The sequence below is a fragment of the Perca fluviatilis genome, chromosome 16 (genome assembly GCF_010015445.1).
Source record: "Perca fluviatilis chromosome 16, GENO_Pfluv_1.0, whole genome shotgun sequence".
In the NCBI taxonomy this organism is placed as follows: domain Eukaryota; kingdom Metazoa; phylum Chordata; class Actinopteri; order Perciformes; family Percidae; genus Perca; species Perca fluviatilis.
Window position 1 is genome coordinate 7,102,741 of NC_053127.1, and position 14,894 is coordinate 7,117,634.

At 42.2% G+C, this 14,894-nt stretch overlaps 1 long non-coding RNA gene across 1 annotated transcript; it reads left to right on the top strand.

Moving 5' to 3' along the window:
* Positions 1-801: 801 nt before the first annotated feature.
* On the top strand, positions 802-4,294 carry LOC120544490. The gene is made up of 3 exons (XR_005636507.1): positions 802-1,520; positions 1,795-1,911; positions 3,508-4,294. It is a non-coding gene; the product is annotated as an uncharacterized LOC120544490 (long non-coding RNA).
* Positions 4,295-14,894: the final 10,600 nt, after the last annotated feature.

Sequence of the window (14,894 nt, forward strand, 5' to 3'; positions counted from 1 at the left end):
AATAAAACTACTCTGGGCTGAGTGTTCATAGAAACCTTACTAAAAAGGCTCAGGATGCTGCAAATGTTGGTATAATATGAAAATGCCTGATGGATTTAATTATAAATAAAATTATAATTTATTGAATGAATCAAATTTGAATATATGTGTCAGTGACTTGTTGATCTTTATATTGTGCACTTACAATAACGAGTGTAGCTGTCCTCAAATTAGGTCATCGTGTACATCTCATCTCCGTTTTTTCCTGCATCCACCATGAAATAGCGAACTCCGTGCACACAAGTGTTTTTAGCTCCAGTAGAAGAACTAATCTCCGTTTTAACTAACACGCCCAAACCAAAATATCTCATCAACATAAACAGGAGGCAGCATGTAACTCCGCCCGTTGCTGGTAGGTGCCATGGTAACGTTAGTAGCTTAGTCTCAGAGAACGAGACGTCATGACCCAATCAGGCGGCGAAACATTGGCGTCAGTGTCGGTGTTGCCAAAGGTCTAGGTCTAGACTGCAACACAACCCTGGAGATTCCAAACCAAAACGGGTTCACTCTGTTTCCTTTAGGATTTTTTGTTAGCAGTGGGGGTCTGGAGTGGTGGGATGTTTGAAAACAATGGAAGTGCCGCCACTCCGACAATTAGACGTCAATGTCGGAGTGGGGGTATGTTGGAATGGATGGCGGAACCCGCTATTTCCACACCACTATCAAGGCTCAAAATGGCACCACACTTCCACGGTAGCATAATGAGGGTCCCTACATGTAAACTGAAGCATTGAGATCTTTGGAAGTGTACAGACAGTTCACTAAAAAGATAGTCTACGAAGGCGGGCGCCACCCCCGGGAAAACAGCCACGACCAGTCGAAACGACGAACGCCGTGCTTGAGCCATGTTACTGGTTGCATGGCGTCCGTCGCTCGACCGGCGCGACCGGCCGCGACCGCCGCGACCACCGCTCCCCAAGACGGCACCAACCCGCACACGCGAACGGCACCGTCCTCCCAAACCATCCCCTCAATAAACTGTCTGCACACTCCCAACCGCAACCGCAACTACGTTGTGCGTCTGCCCTATTTCTGATACCGTGGCGGCAGAAATCCTGCCATGGCGGGCCGCCACTACAGAATCCACATAGAGGAAACGCTGGGCTCAGAAGTGTTTTCAAATTTCTCCGGTTTAGAGGCTCTGAAACACCAGAGTCGTGTGAATGCGAGATGTAAACGTAGCAAAAGATATGTAAATGTAGCCCGAGACCTTCAAAAAAGTGGTCTCGAGACGAAGACCGATCTCGAGTATAACACTAAACTGGCTAAACTCTTCCAACACATACCAGTTGTTGTAAAAACCTGTTGCCTTCCCCACGGTGTGTCCGTCCTTGCCTGTTCGGAGGTGTTTTTGTGTTGTGTCTCTTCTCACACAGGAAACCCAGCCTGAACGGTCAGGATGTGAAGAGGTTTGTGTCGGTGCACCCAGGGGACTCTGCCGACGGAGAGACGTTCCCTCTCACACTTTGAAAAGTTACAAGGTCTGGGTTTTGTCTACTCTTGAATTATTGAAGACTCTCTCTCTCTCTCTCTCTCTCTCTCTCTCTCTCTCTCTCTCTATCTATCCCCGTTGTGTGTGCGAGCTGTCTTAGCGCTGCTACTGTCTGTCTGACCTTGTGGCACAGAAAGCATTCAGATGCTCAGCATGCCTTGAGGCAACAGGAGCACAGGTGCACACAGCAATGATGTGCGCTCTGAAAATAGCGCTGTGGACTGTGAGTCAATGAAGCATTGTTTCTTTTTTTTCTTTTGCAGTATGCTGGTTTATACTCCTTTCACTGTTGAGGTTGATTTATGACAATTATGCTACAGGAAAGGCCACGATCAGAGGCCGCAATCATCCGCCATCGGTGACTTTTTCTTTTGAGTCCGGTGAGTTTAGCGCTGCTTTTGATTTTACACATCTGGTCGTACTTTAACCCTTGTGTTGTCCTCCCAAAACTTAACCCTTTTTTTTTTTTTTATCCTTTTTTTTTTCATTGTTCTTGACGCTTTTTTGAAATGTATGTTGCTTTTTTTTAAGGTTTTCGCACTTTTTTTTTTCTTCTTTACCACCGGATTCACCACTAACAGCGACTTACAGTATCAGTTTTACACGTATTTTTTGGAATTTATGAACAACAGATCTCATTTTATAAATTATACCTATTTTTTGAGTAAGAAAAAGCTGAAATTACGAATTACTTTGACTAAATTTTAAAATGTAAGACTGTTCAGAGGAACATTTCTTGAGAGAGTCACAGACTGGTATATGTTAAAGTTATTCAGGATACAGTTTTGAAACAATAAAAATGTTTCTCTCCAAATGCTATGAAATTGAATCGAACACCCCAAATTAAATGAAAGTAGCGAACTGCCATCCATGTAATTTTCGTGCAGTTTGCTTGAAAGAAGCCGAATTTTCTGATATAGAAACTTTGAAAGGGGCGCAAATTGTACCCGAGGACAACAGGAGGGTTAAGGGGGGGGGGCTCCAACCACCAGTAGCTGTGAGCTGTTTTAAAGATCTGACTTGGGGCTGCCAGGATAGCTCAGTTGGTAGAGCAGGCGCCCATATATAGAGGTTTACTCCTCGATGCAGCGCGCCCGGGTTAGACTCCGACCTGCGGCCCTTTGCTACATGTCATACCCCCCTCTCGCTCCCATTGCATTTCTTCAGCTGTCATGTCAATAAAGGCCTAAAAACGAACCAAAAATAATAAAAAAAAAAAAAGGATCTGATTTGACTTTTAAATTTAAGATTAAGTAATTTCTGTGTTTCAGTGTCTATATGTAGCTGCTGTTTCTAGTTATCATGTGAAGTCAGTTCTTGGCGCATTACCGCCACCAACTGTCAATCCGTGGATTAGCATGAATAGTATGCATACGGGCAACGTGATAAATGTTAGCATATATAAATGCTAACAAGCACAAGCTCAAACGAGGAGCATAGCTCCGGAAAGCTGTTAGTGGTCAAAAACACCACAGGGTATCTTTCAATTTTAAAATCTAAATCTTATAATACTATTTAGTAATTTAACCACTTTAGCTTAACATAGCTAGGACATTTTCAGTCACCTGGCTAGCCCTTTACGCACAACTACATGAGACAACGTGTATTCATCGTGCATCTTTAGATGCTCTGCCATCTTTGTTGTAGATCTTTAAATAATGGCTTTGTCCCTGTGTGTCTGATACACACTGAGCATATGAATAGACATTTCAGAGTTTGCTGTGGGAGAGGTTTAGGAAGATTATTTGCATATGTTTTTTTGGTTCACCATTTGATGCCATAATTGCTGTAAATCCATCTAATAACAGCACTTCACAAAGGATCCAACTACAAACCTTTTAAAACCTCAAAAAGTCTCCACAAGGTGACTTTTTGATACTGAAAAGAGAGCTTTTCGGTGGAGTGTTAACTTAAGTCTCTTATTTTCCATCTCCCCTGGCCTTCTCATATTGTTTTTCACTCTTTCTCCCCTCCAGACTGCTTTTCTTTTCCAGGCCCCTCTGTGTGTAATGGCTTCCATACCGAGGAGCTATTTCTTTTACGATCCTAGAGTGGGATTAATGGTTGCCAGTGGAGGCAAATGGCCATCCAGGGAGTTACCTGTCAGGACCCTGCAGTGCGCTGGCTTCTCCACGGGCCGATGGATGTTACACAACAGCGGGAGACGTCACCTTGGAGGAATGTGGGAAATGAGAGGGGGGCGGATCAGAGGATGAAGGAGGAGAGATGAGGGAGCAGAGTGCTTCACTGACTCTTACGGTACCTTGACATGAGTCACAGGGAGCTAAAATGGGTCAATTGACCAGAAGAAATCATGATCCAGTTACAATGTGCGGACTGAAAACAACTGTCTCAGGTGCCTTACAGGTTTATATGTACAAGTGTGTTTACTACATTATACACTAAACACGTAATTACACATTATGCTATGTACTTTTCTAAATGGTGTGTGCACACCTGTTATAATTTGGGGGAATGCAGGGAGAGCCTGGTCCAGACCTCTGAATATCTTGCCACATCTTTGATATCTTCAGCAAATCAAATAAGTCTGGTGTCATGCTTATTACCTTACGTTTTCGGTTCGGTGTGTCCGATAGGTCGTTTGTTGGTTTGATTGTCTGTCACTAGGATTACGGGAAAAAAACTACTCGCCTGATTTAACGACACTTGGTAGATGGGTTTAGCATGGACCAATGAAGAACCCATTGGATTTTAAAGCGGATACGAACCACAGCCAAACAAACACAGGACTTTTGCCAGTGTATCGCCGTGTGTAACGTTACTTTGTCCACAGCAATCCTGCCACAATTGGTCCCAAAACGTCCCAGTTTAGATTGTAAATGCCGCAACGTTAAGCATGTTCTTTTTTAAATCTTTAGAATCATTTCCGAAAGAACCAAGCAGGCCTACCTTGTTGCACGATCCAAACTCTCTTCAAAACTTGTCGTTTTTTTTAACGTGTACCTTGCTAGCTTGAAGTTTGTTGTTGTTTCCCAAAACAAACCGAGTTTTTGCAAGGCCAGGGACATCCGGTAAATGATCGGTGAGCCAGACTAGCATAGATTGAACCAAATACGTCGACCATTACTTTTAGGTACTGTATGAGGACAGAAATTGTTGATGTAGGTCGTATTTCCTGCCACTGCTAGGGGGCGCAAATTTATATTTTAAATGCCCTATGTGGTCATATGCTTTGGAGAACTTTTTAAGTAAGTCATGCAGACACTTTTAAAGTCTCTTGACTATTTTAGAGAGATCCTGTGGTTTAAACTGTAATCAGTAACACAGTCTCAGTCTCCAGACCCTGTGCTGGAAAGTATTTGTCTCGCTATACTCTTTGTTTTAACAAATGAAATAATAGTTAAATTAAACCACCCCACCGTTAATTATACTGTAAGCACCCGTGGAAAATCCGTACGGACCCCTGGACGTCCCTGAACTCCTTTTTGTGAGCTGGTAATTAGCTTCTAAAACTTTTGCGTTTCGAATCCAGCCGCACAGGAGGAGCAGGGATTTTTTTGCCCATGGTGGGTCCCTGGGATCGGAGCTCATTATAAGAACTACTTTTGTGATAAGAAGGCCCACCGGTGTCCGTCCTGAGAGCCATTGTGGGTCCTGACCCTCAGCTTAAGAACCACTGCAGTAGACTCTGAGGCCGGAGTGGGTCTCTGGCTCTCCTCACACACTAATGCACTCAATCTGTCTGCTGTCCTGAGGTCACCATGTGAACACTGAAGTGATGCTGTAAGCAGATAATAAGAAGCTCTACTCTCTACACAGGGAGTTTGCTTATAAAGTCAAGACATTAACTCCATTTTTCCAACCTAAGCTGGCATAGTTTGAGGGAGCAGAGGAAGTGCCCAGAGGTGGGATTTTTGTTACAAGTTCACGTCAATAATGGAGGGTATTTTGTCATGTTTATTTTCCTTTTTCTCTCTCATAAACTTGAGGTAAAGTGTCCAATATGTGATAACTGTATTTCTACTGGGCTTCAATCAAAAGAATAACACTGATGAATGGGAAGGAGAACAGACTTCTCACCCCAAAAAAAACGAGCATATAGGTCGATTGTGCAAGCAGCTCATAACTAGGGCTGGGTATCATTTAAACATTTTTGATACTGGTACCAATACCGTAAAGCAAACTTATTCCAAAGCAACTTACAATTGCTACATATGTCAGAGGTCACACGCCCCTGGTGCAACTTTATAGGAACACATTACCCTGCAACATCAACATCAAAGCGGCACACAGTGACACAAAGCTTGTCAGCCTAAACTACAAACACACATACACACACACACACACACACACACACACACACACACACACACACACACACACACACACGCACCAGCTGTTGAAATGTTGAAATAATGAAATTGACGCCCATGGTTGCACTGACCACAGAGCTTTTTCTCTCTCTTCTTTTTGGTTTCTATGAACTGGACCAATCTGAGTACTTAAGCCCAAAGCTTTGAAACTGTGGCTACATTTAGCTTCTCATGCTGGTGTACACACACATTTAAGGCATTCAGCAGTCCCTGCTGTGTTTTTCCTGCCTGTAGCTTCTGTACCTTCGGGCCCAGCAGAGGGGCAGCGTACTGGTGCACCACAGGCGACTGTAAAGTGTCGACAAAGTTTGTTTCAGCCCGCACACTTGGCCGGAATAACCTCCTCATGTGGAAAAATCCTCCCCGGATTCCTTTAGCCAGAGCCGGAGACAGGAAGAAATGGTTGAAGAAGAAGCGACCAACACATTGTCACTCCCAGCGCATCACAAAGCGAAGCTTGGTCAGGTGCCTTTGCCGTTTGTCACTGACGCAAAAAGTCTCCTTAAGCGTCCAGCTCTTTGGCATAATTTTAAGATGCGCTTGGTCGGGAGTCTTGGCGTCACTATTTGACGCTTTGGGTCGGGATGTGTGTTTAACTGGCATGCGGCAGAAGAACGGGACAGTTAGGTTTAGGAAAAGACCGTTGGTCGACCACCCCAACATGCCTTTGAGCACCTTTGAGCGGTCGAGCTGCTGCTCTGCCCGGTGCGTTCCATACAGGCACTAAAGGGTGATGGTTGCGTCGGTATCTGACGCTGAGAGCCGCTAACCAATCGTCAGTATTTTATGGGTTGGGAATGAGAACAGGTTGAAGAGACAGACAGATGTTCATTTAGATAGGGTGCAATGGACATGCTGAGTGTCTCAAGAGGGAGAGAGAGAGAAATTATGATACAATCACTATGGAAAAGTAGTTGGGAATTAGAGGATGGATACCCGAACCGAGCCCGTCGGTACCAGACGGGCCGGGCCGGGTTCGGACAGATATTTAGAAATGATGTTCGGGTTCGGGTCAGGCTCAGTCCCATCAGCGTGATAAGGCATTAAACAATTTTAATTAAACAGCTTATTAATGTGCGCTTGTTGCCCCGTGTGCGCTGATGCCTCATCTCTTGACATTCCCGAATGCCTTCCTACAGTTGCTACTAATGTGTCATTAGTATGAGAAAAAAATGTACTGTGTTGGGCTCGGGTCAGGCTCGGACATAAATATCTTAATGCCTGTCAGACGCGGGCCGGGCTCGGACAGAAAAACGCGGCCCGATCCGAGCTCTATTGGGAATACAGATCTCTTCTTAGTTGCATTTCTTTTTTTCAAATGCTTTTTCAACACGGGACTTCCTCGCCCAGACGATAAGGCCCAAACTGATCCACAGCTGTCTTGATGCTTTTTCTGCTGCCTGGTGACTCATTAAGCCTCTGCAGTTGACTTCAATGGCCACTCATTGTGTCTGCCCTACTTGGCTCTGTCGTCTGCCCACGCAGTCTGCTTATTGAGCTACCTTCCTCCCAAGGGCCGCCTCCATCGGGTCTTCCTCCAAACAATCTGCCTTGATGTTTCAGACATCACAACCTAGCCGTGTTTGGGATTGTCTCGTCCACTGCAAAAGCTTAGAATAAAGAAAGAAAAGAAGCGGCTGTGTTCTCTACCCCCCTGATACCATACGAGCATTTGTTGGGTAAAAGAGGAGAAAACGAAGAAAAGCATGGGTTGCCTCCAGGGCCCCAGGAAGTGTGCTCAGCCTTGCAGCCAATTTTGTCCAGTTGCCACTCACGGTATTGCAACGAAAAATCCACCTGCACCCTAAAAGACATTATTTTCCCCATAGGCCATATTGTAAAAGAAACGTCAGGACACTGCAAACAAGGTCGGTTGTGACTCTTTCTATTCTGAATTTGTAATCCATGGACTTTTTATATTTGAATAACTTAATAGGTTTATAAAACCTGTAGTCTCTGTCACTGTCAGACCTTCCTCCACAGCGCTGCGGAGGAAGGTCTGGCTAGTCCACACAGCATTCCGGGATGGGAGAGAAACGTGCTCTGGTTTATTGGCATTTCTTTTAACCAATCACAATCGTCTTGCGGGGGGCGCTAAGCCCATATGCCGCTGAAAAATAGCCTCAGGAAGGAACTTGTTTTGGTGGAACGTGTACGTTCAAAAGTAGTTTTAGTCGTGCAACAGAAAACTCCGATTGGACAGATAGTCTAGCTAGCTGTCTGGATTTACCCTGCAGAGATCTGAGGAGCAGTTAACCAGAGTCCTCACAAATCCACCCGGTTTTAAAATTCCAACTCAAAGAAAGCGTAAGGTTTTTTAACGGACATCCGAAAAAAAAAAAAAAAAAAATGATGACAAATGTACAACCAAAAAAACTAAAAAAAAAAAAAAGTCTACGGTCCAGCGGGAGAAACACTGCTGCGCATATTCACTGGGCCGCATATCACAGAAGTAATACCGGGAAGCTTGGAAACTTTTTTGCCATATTTGGAAAGGCGAGCAACTCCATTGAACTGAGTAGGCCTCATTTTGGGATCCGCTATCCAGTTATTATTATGCATCCATGGTTGCTTCTTGTCTTACATGTTTTCATCCCTGAATGTTGCGTGTTGGATCCTCAAGCACACGTCTACTTTATATACTGACGATAAATCCATCATGATCCTATCCTGGATCCCAGGATATGTGTGTGTGTGTGTGTGTGTGTGTGTGTCGCGCGTCCGAAATGCTGCGACATATCTTGAAAGACGGAGATTTTTTTGTGTTAGTTCAAAGAAAATATCAGTAGAAAACTGCACTTTAGAATGTAACTGTCATTCTGTTTTTGAGCGGTGCCTTTTATATTCAATTTAATATTCAATTGGTTCAATAAAATAAATGTTGGAAATGATTTCCTTTCATTTGTTTTAAATTCAACAAGCAACAAGTTGTTGTTTTTTTTAGCAGAATACTGAAAGCAGCAGAAATGCAGAACTGAGTACACTTTAATATCTGATTATTTATCGCTAGTAATATCGTTATCCCGATATTCAGCAACGTTATCCCATTTCACATATTTTCCTCATATTGTGCAGACCTTGTGTGTGTGTGTGTGTGTGTGTGTGTGTGTGTTTCTGTGTGTTTTGTGTTGAAGCATAGGAACATGCCGCGCTCCATTGTCAGACATAATCTCAGCAGTTAGAGGGATGAGTTGGAGGGCTTATTTGCGTTGAAGTCTTTCTGACATGGATCCCAGTTTCCAGGGGTATTAAGGTAGACATGATGACATAATTCCCGGACCAAAACACCAGCAAGCCCCCTTTCAGCCTACAGCCTTCAACCCGCATTGCCCATCCGCCTGCTGAGCCCACAGGAAGAGACATGATGGATTTCAAAGTAAAGTTGTGTCGAGTCTTGTGATAAAGCCAGGCGCCGTCAGGATCGCTGCCGGCGCAAACACGTCTTTACCTTAAGATCGTCCTCGAAAGGTCTGTGGGGCATGTAGAGAGAGTACAAAAGAGATCAGGGAAGAGAGGAACAGGAATGGAGGAAAAACAAAAGAGATATTGAGCGAGAATGAAAGAGACAAAAGGAAAATGAGGCCGAAGAACAGAGGTCTGACAAGAATCAGACATGAAACAAGATAGAAAATCTGTTGAGCTGTGGAAAAAAGTGACAACGTGGACTTAATCTACCGAAACCAATCACAACCAATCATATTTTTTGAAGGCGACAAATGTAAGTCTTCTAAATATTGGGGGGGACATATCCCCATGTAAAAGATCTCTGTCCACAGAGACAAAGGCAAAAACAAAGTAGAATGTCCTTCCTTGTTCAGCACTTTGTGTCTTCCTGATGGGATTTCAGAGGACAAAATGTGTTTAGTATTGATCCTAAGAGCATTAGCCCCCCCCACCACACTGCCATAGGTGGAGAGCGTCCGAGCAGTCGGACCCAAAGTCAGTCAGTCAGTTATTCCCTAACTCAATAATTAGTAATGCCGTTCCTATCTGAGCAAAATCAGATAGAAAAAACTTGTTCATGCGGTGTTTTTCAAGTAGATTAGATTACTATAATAATCTCTTTACCAACTTTTCAAAACAATCAACTGACAAACTACAATTAATCCAGAACTGTGCTGCCAGGATTTTAACTAGAACAACAAAGAGAGAGCATATTAGAAATGTAGCCCAGTTTGAGCTAACCTTACTGGCTCCCAGTGTCTTGTAGAATGGATTTTAAGTTATTTTAGTTGTTTGTAAGGCTCCTAATGGTTTGGGGCCGGCCTACATGTCGTTTTAAAATCCTGTACAGCCTCTTAGATTCTCTGCTGCCGTTTTTATATATTTTTTGAAATGCATGGATGCATCAACAAAGACAACGAGGGGGAGTACAGAAGACCTTCGTCAACAATTTAGAAATTGAAAATTAATTTGTGTGTAATTTGTGAGGTTGGAGCATTTGCTTTGAAGTGAGACTTCTATAATGACTGTACTGTGATAATAACTGTATTTTGGACTAAATTAGTTTTTCCCGGTGTTGTTCAGTGTGCCTCTGTCCTGTTTCTGATCTGCAGTTGTGATGGTAGGGGGATGTATTTAGTATTGATCCAGAGAACACTTCCCATCCGTCCCCTGTGGGCAGACGTGTCAGGACTGTCAATCAGCCCGTCAGCCCATCTCATCCGAGCAGAAGTGAGCTGAGGAAGTGGCTTGTTGGGACATTTGTCCGACAGCTTGGCTCTGTACGAGACGTTGGTCAGTGCTGCGGAGAGAATCTACTTGCAGCTTAGTTCTCAAGAACACCGATCATCAGAACACCGATCATCAGCGCACCGCTGCGGCTTTCTTTAAGTTTGTACTTTTGTTGTAAAGTGATATTAATTTTACATGGCAGTCTTCCAGACTTTTGTCTCTAACCTTGCGTGTGAAGTTATTATGGTCACGGGAGGAATAAAGTCAATATAGTAAATTTGAAGGGCAAACCTTTATTTGGCCAACAAAATACTAGTTCTTTTAACCATTTCACTTTTGTAAAGCACTTTGTAGCCTAGGGTTTTGAATGGTGCTATACTTCTTCTACTTACTTACTTAATTATTTACACGCATATTTACTTACTTACATACTTAATTACTTACTTACATACTTAATAATAATGATACATTTTATTTGGCGGACGCCTTTCTAAATACACAAGGATATCTTACATGTTTAAAAGGGCATAAAAGAAGGAAATAGATTAAAATACATTTAGCCTCATAATACATTTTACAAAATAGACAACATCTGATAATGCTAAAAACGTCAGAAAAGCAGTAAAAAAAAAGTGTCGGGAGGGTTTCTATGGCGATTTACTTACTTAATTACTTACTTATTTACACACATATTTACTTACTTACTTACTTACTTAAATACTTAATTACTTACTTACATACTTACTCCTTTACATATCTATTTACTTACATTCTTACTCTTTTACATACTTATTTACTTACATACTTAATTACACACTTAATTACTTACATACTTACTAATTTACATACTTATTTACTTACTTACATAATTACTTACATACTCATTTACATACTTATTTACTTACATACAATACTTACTCATTTACATACTTATTTACTTACTTACAAACGTACTTACATACATACTTACTTAATTACTTACTTACACACGTATTTACTTACTTACATACTTACAGCTGTACAGCTACATCATCATTATTGACACTTTTCTTTAAGGAAAAAAGCTTTTTTGGTTGAAAGGTATAGTATGAAGAAGTATGCTTCTGCACACATCCACACACAAAGATTCAACATTATTTCCATGTTACCCTTACTTAACAGAAACACAAATAAGAGTAAATATTATAAAGGTTATTTATAATACATTACAACACGCAATTTCGACAATTGTGTCAGAAGTCTCAGTAGCCTGTATATAAAAGCTTACATGCTTTCCCATTGGACAGTTTCATGGCCGCATGCTAATGTAACTAATAATGCCAGCAGCTGTTACTTGTGAACTCATTTGGGCAACATGTTTTACTGAGAAACCCAATGGATCGCACAAGGTAAGTTCAATAATGACACACGACGGGGCAAACACAATGTAGACACGTTGCCATAAACACATTCACATACATTTTCACACAAAACAGCAGCATTCAGATGTCTGCATCAGTTGGTTAAAAGGCCTTGGCATACCCAGAAGATACCGAAGCTGTCTGCAGCTTTAGTGCTTTGTCCGGGACAGTTGGCTGTCGTCGGCTCTCATCAGTGGTCGTTTGGCTGATTCAGATTGTTGAATTGGTGGCGTGAGCCGTGGATGATAGCCAACCCTCTGACTGGACATCCAGTATGATGGACTAATTTACTACATTTTGTCTTTATTGTTATTTCTATTTCTTGTGGAAGCCCTGAATGGCAAGGTGAAAAAAAAAAACTTTATTACTGTGTTAGTAATAAACAGTCCCTCCAGGATTTCACGGCCTTTTTTTGAGATAGTTGCGGCCCAAAATCCAGATTTTGCGGGAGCTTTTGTAAAAAATTGCGATAAAAGTTTTAATGTCTTTTTTTTGCAGTAAAAGTTGCGATTTTTTATATTTTTTTTATATATACTTCTTTAAAAATAAATTGTTTTGGGGAGAATAAAACTACTCTGGGCTGAGTTTTCCTAGAAACCTTACCAAAAAGGCTCAGGAAGCTGCAAATGTTGGTATAATATGAAAATGACTGGTGGATTTAAGACAAAAAAAATTATTTATTGAATTAATCAAATTTGAACATATGTGTCAGTGGCTTGTTGAGCTTTACAGTGTTAGTTAATTTCCTATCCTGGGCTGGGACTCACATAATACAGAATGTCATTCAAAACGGGCCTGTTTGGAACGACTCGATTGCTTGGCCCGACTCTATTGCTGATTGCAGCTTTCTCCAGAACCATTGTACCCCAAAATAACTTACAGAAAGACCCCAAAGCACTTAATATGCAACCTCACTGTACACTACGGACTTAATGTGTACATCTACTTCAGAGGAAACCATCATCTGACAGAGAAATGTTACTGGTTACGTTGGAGATTCAGATTTTATTTACCGAAAGTACAAATTTACAGCTCACAGCAATGTAATACGATCTATTGTCTGGCTTTTTGTTGATATGTAGTGTCGGCAATTGTATTGAGTTTCCTCTTAGCGAAATGCTCTGAGTGAATTTCATCTGGGCTTTTATTGTGAAGGGTAGAAGTGAAGCCAGCGTTATGCCAGTGTTAGTTTTTTTCCCCCTTACACCTTCATTGTGCGGTCAGTTGTTGCATTCATATTTATTAATATTCAACGCTGTCCAAACTGCTTCAAATTCCAAACGCCAAGTTCATTGGGTACCCAGGAAAGGGTGACAAACGGACACACACACATACAGAGGGTCCTCGCTTTATAGTTAGATGTTAAAAAGTGTGTGCAACGTTCTGTAGAACACAGCAGCACACACCAGGATGTCAGTGTGTCTTCCATCACCGGAGGCTATTTGAGGTTATAATAGTTTCAATGCGTATGAAAGATTCTACAGGTGCTGCACAGCTCACGTTCAGCCGGACAATCCACGCTCAGATATCTGATCAATGGAGGTGATGATTGGCATTAAGCTGCAGGTGTACAGTATTTGATCCGTGGCTTTGAACTCATGTAATGAAAGCGATTTATATTTGGCACGGACCTCTGCAAGGATCAAGCGCTGAGCCGAGCCAAACTGAGGTATACGGCTTCCCCATGGGTCATCTCCCGCCGCTATCTTAATGGCCACTGGGCTCAATTTACAGATGTTACAGGTGTGCAGACTTCTTCCTTTACAGGATGTCAAGGCCCATGGAATTTCCATCCTCCCTAAAGCGCTACTGGTCACAGTTTGAGCCAATACGTTCTGATCCCTGTGGTGCATTTCACACATGAAAGATCATCCTTTAGGAAATTAACAACTTCTGACTACGTGTATCAACCAGCGTCACATGTCAGCATCAGCACACCAGTCTTCTTCCACAAACAGTAATCCACAATCAGCTGGCTTTTTAATGTTAATAAAACATAGATTTTGATATAATATTCAAAGAAAACTATTGAATTCACTAAAGAGGATTAATCTCATCAACAAGTAATGCTCACCATACACTAGAAGACTTTGAAAAGACTAAAGTCTGACACTGTCTCACATCTGAAGACAATCATCTCACAGCTAATGTTAAAGACTGTCATAATATGTAAAGCCTGGGGATCTGGCAGGGTCACACATTGCAAGACTACAACTAGATTCATTTAGAACATTTTTACCAAGCTAGCTAGCTACCGCTAGCGTTAGCTGGAACTTTAGGGAAAGTTTGCAGATTTTCTGTTCTGCCGAATACATGTAGATGAATGACGGCAGTACCCGGAGGGCTGCGATTATCTGCCGGTAGAACTCCCATTGGATGACGCGCTTCAGAAGGGTAGAAAGCCGTCAACTTTCCCTCTTTAACGCGGCAACATAGCAACAATAAACACCACTGGCTTGATGGGTGCGCTCCCTCCAACTCCTGTTTGGTGCTGGAGGGAGCGCACCCATTGGTTGTTGACAATGTTCACATGATTCAACTTCACTACCAAGACTTAAACTTGCGTATAATATTATAAAACACGTTTGATTTCATCAGAACTTCAAGACGGGAAAAAGACTCAGACTGAGTTTTATGACCACCTTACACCAAATGATTGAGGCACGACGGTAGCGCCTCAACTCTGGCAAGACTCATTATTTCCTTCCCAGATTGGAAAAATAGTCTGCGACAGTGGAATTGCTCGACAAGTCGTTTAGTGTAACAAGAGATTAGTTGATTAGAGTGGGGATGCAATGGAAGTCTATTAAAGAAACAATCACAATGTAAAACCTAACTAATAAAATCACTGTTGTCCGTGTCTGTTTGCAACACATCCACAGGTTTTTCTGGCAGACAGACATTAGTAGATGTCTCAACTCCAAAAGGTAAAATACAAAAGCAAATGTGGCTAAA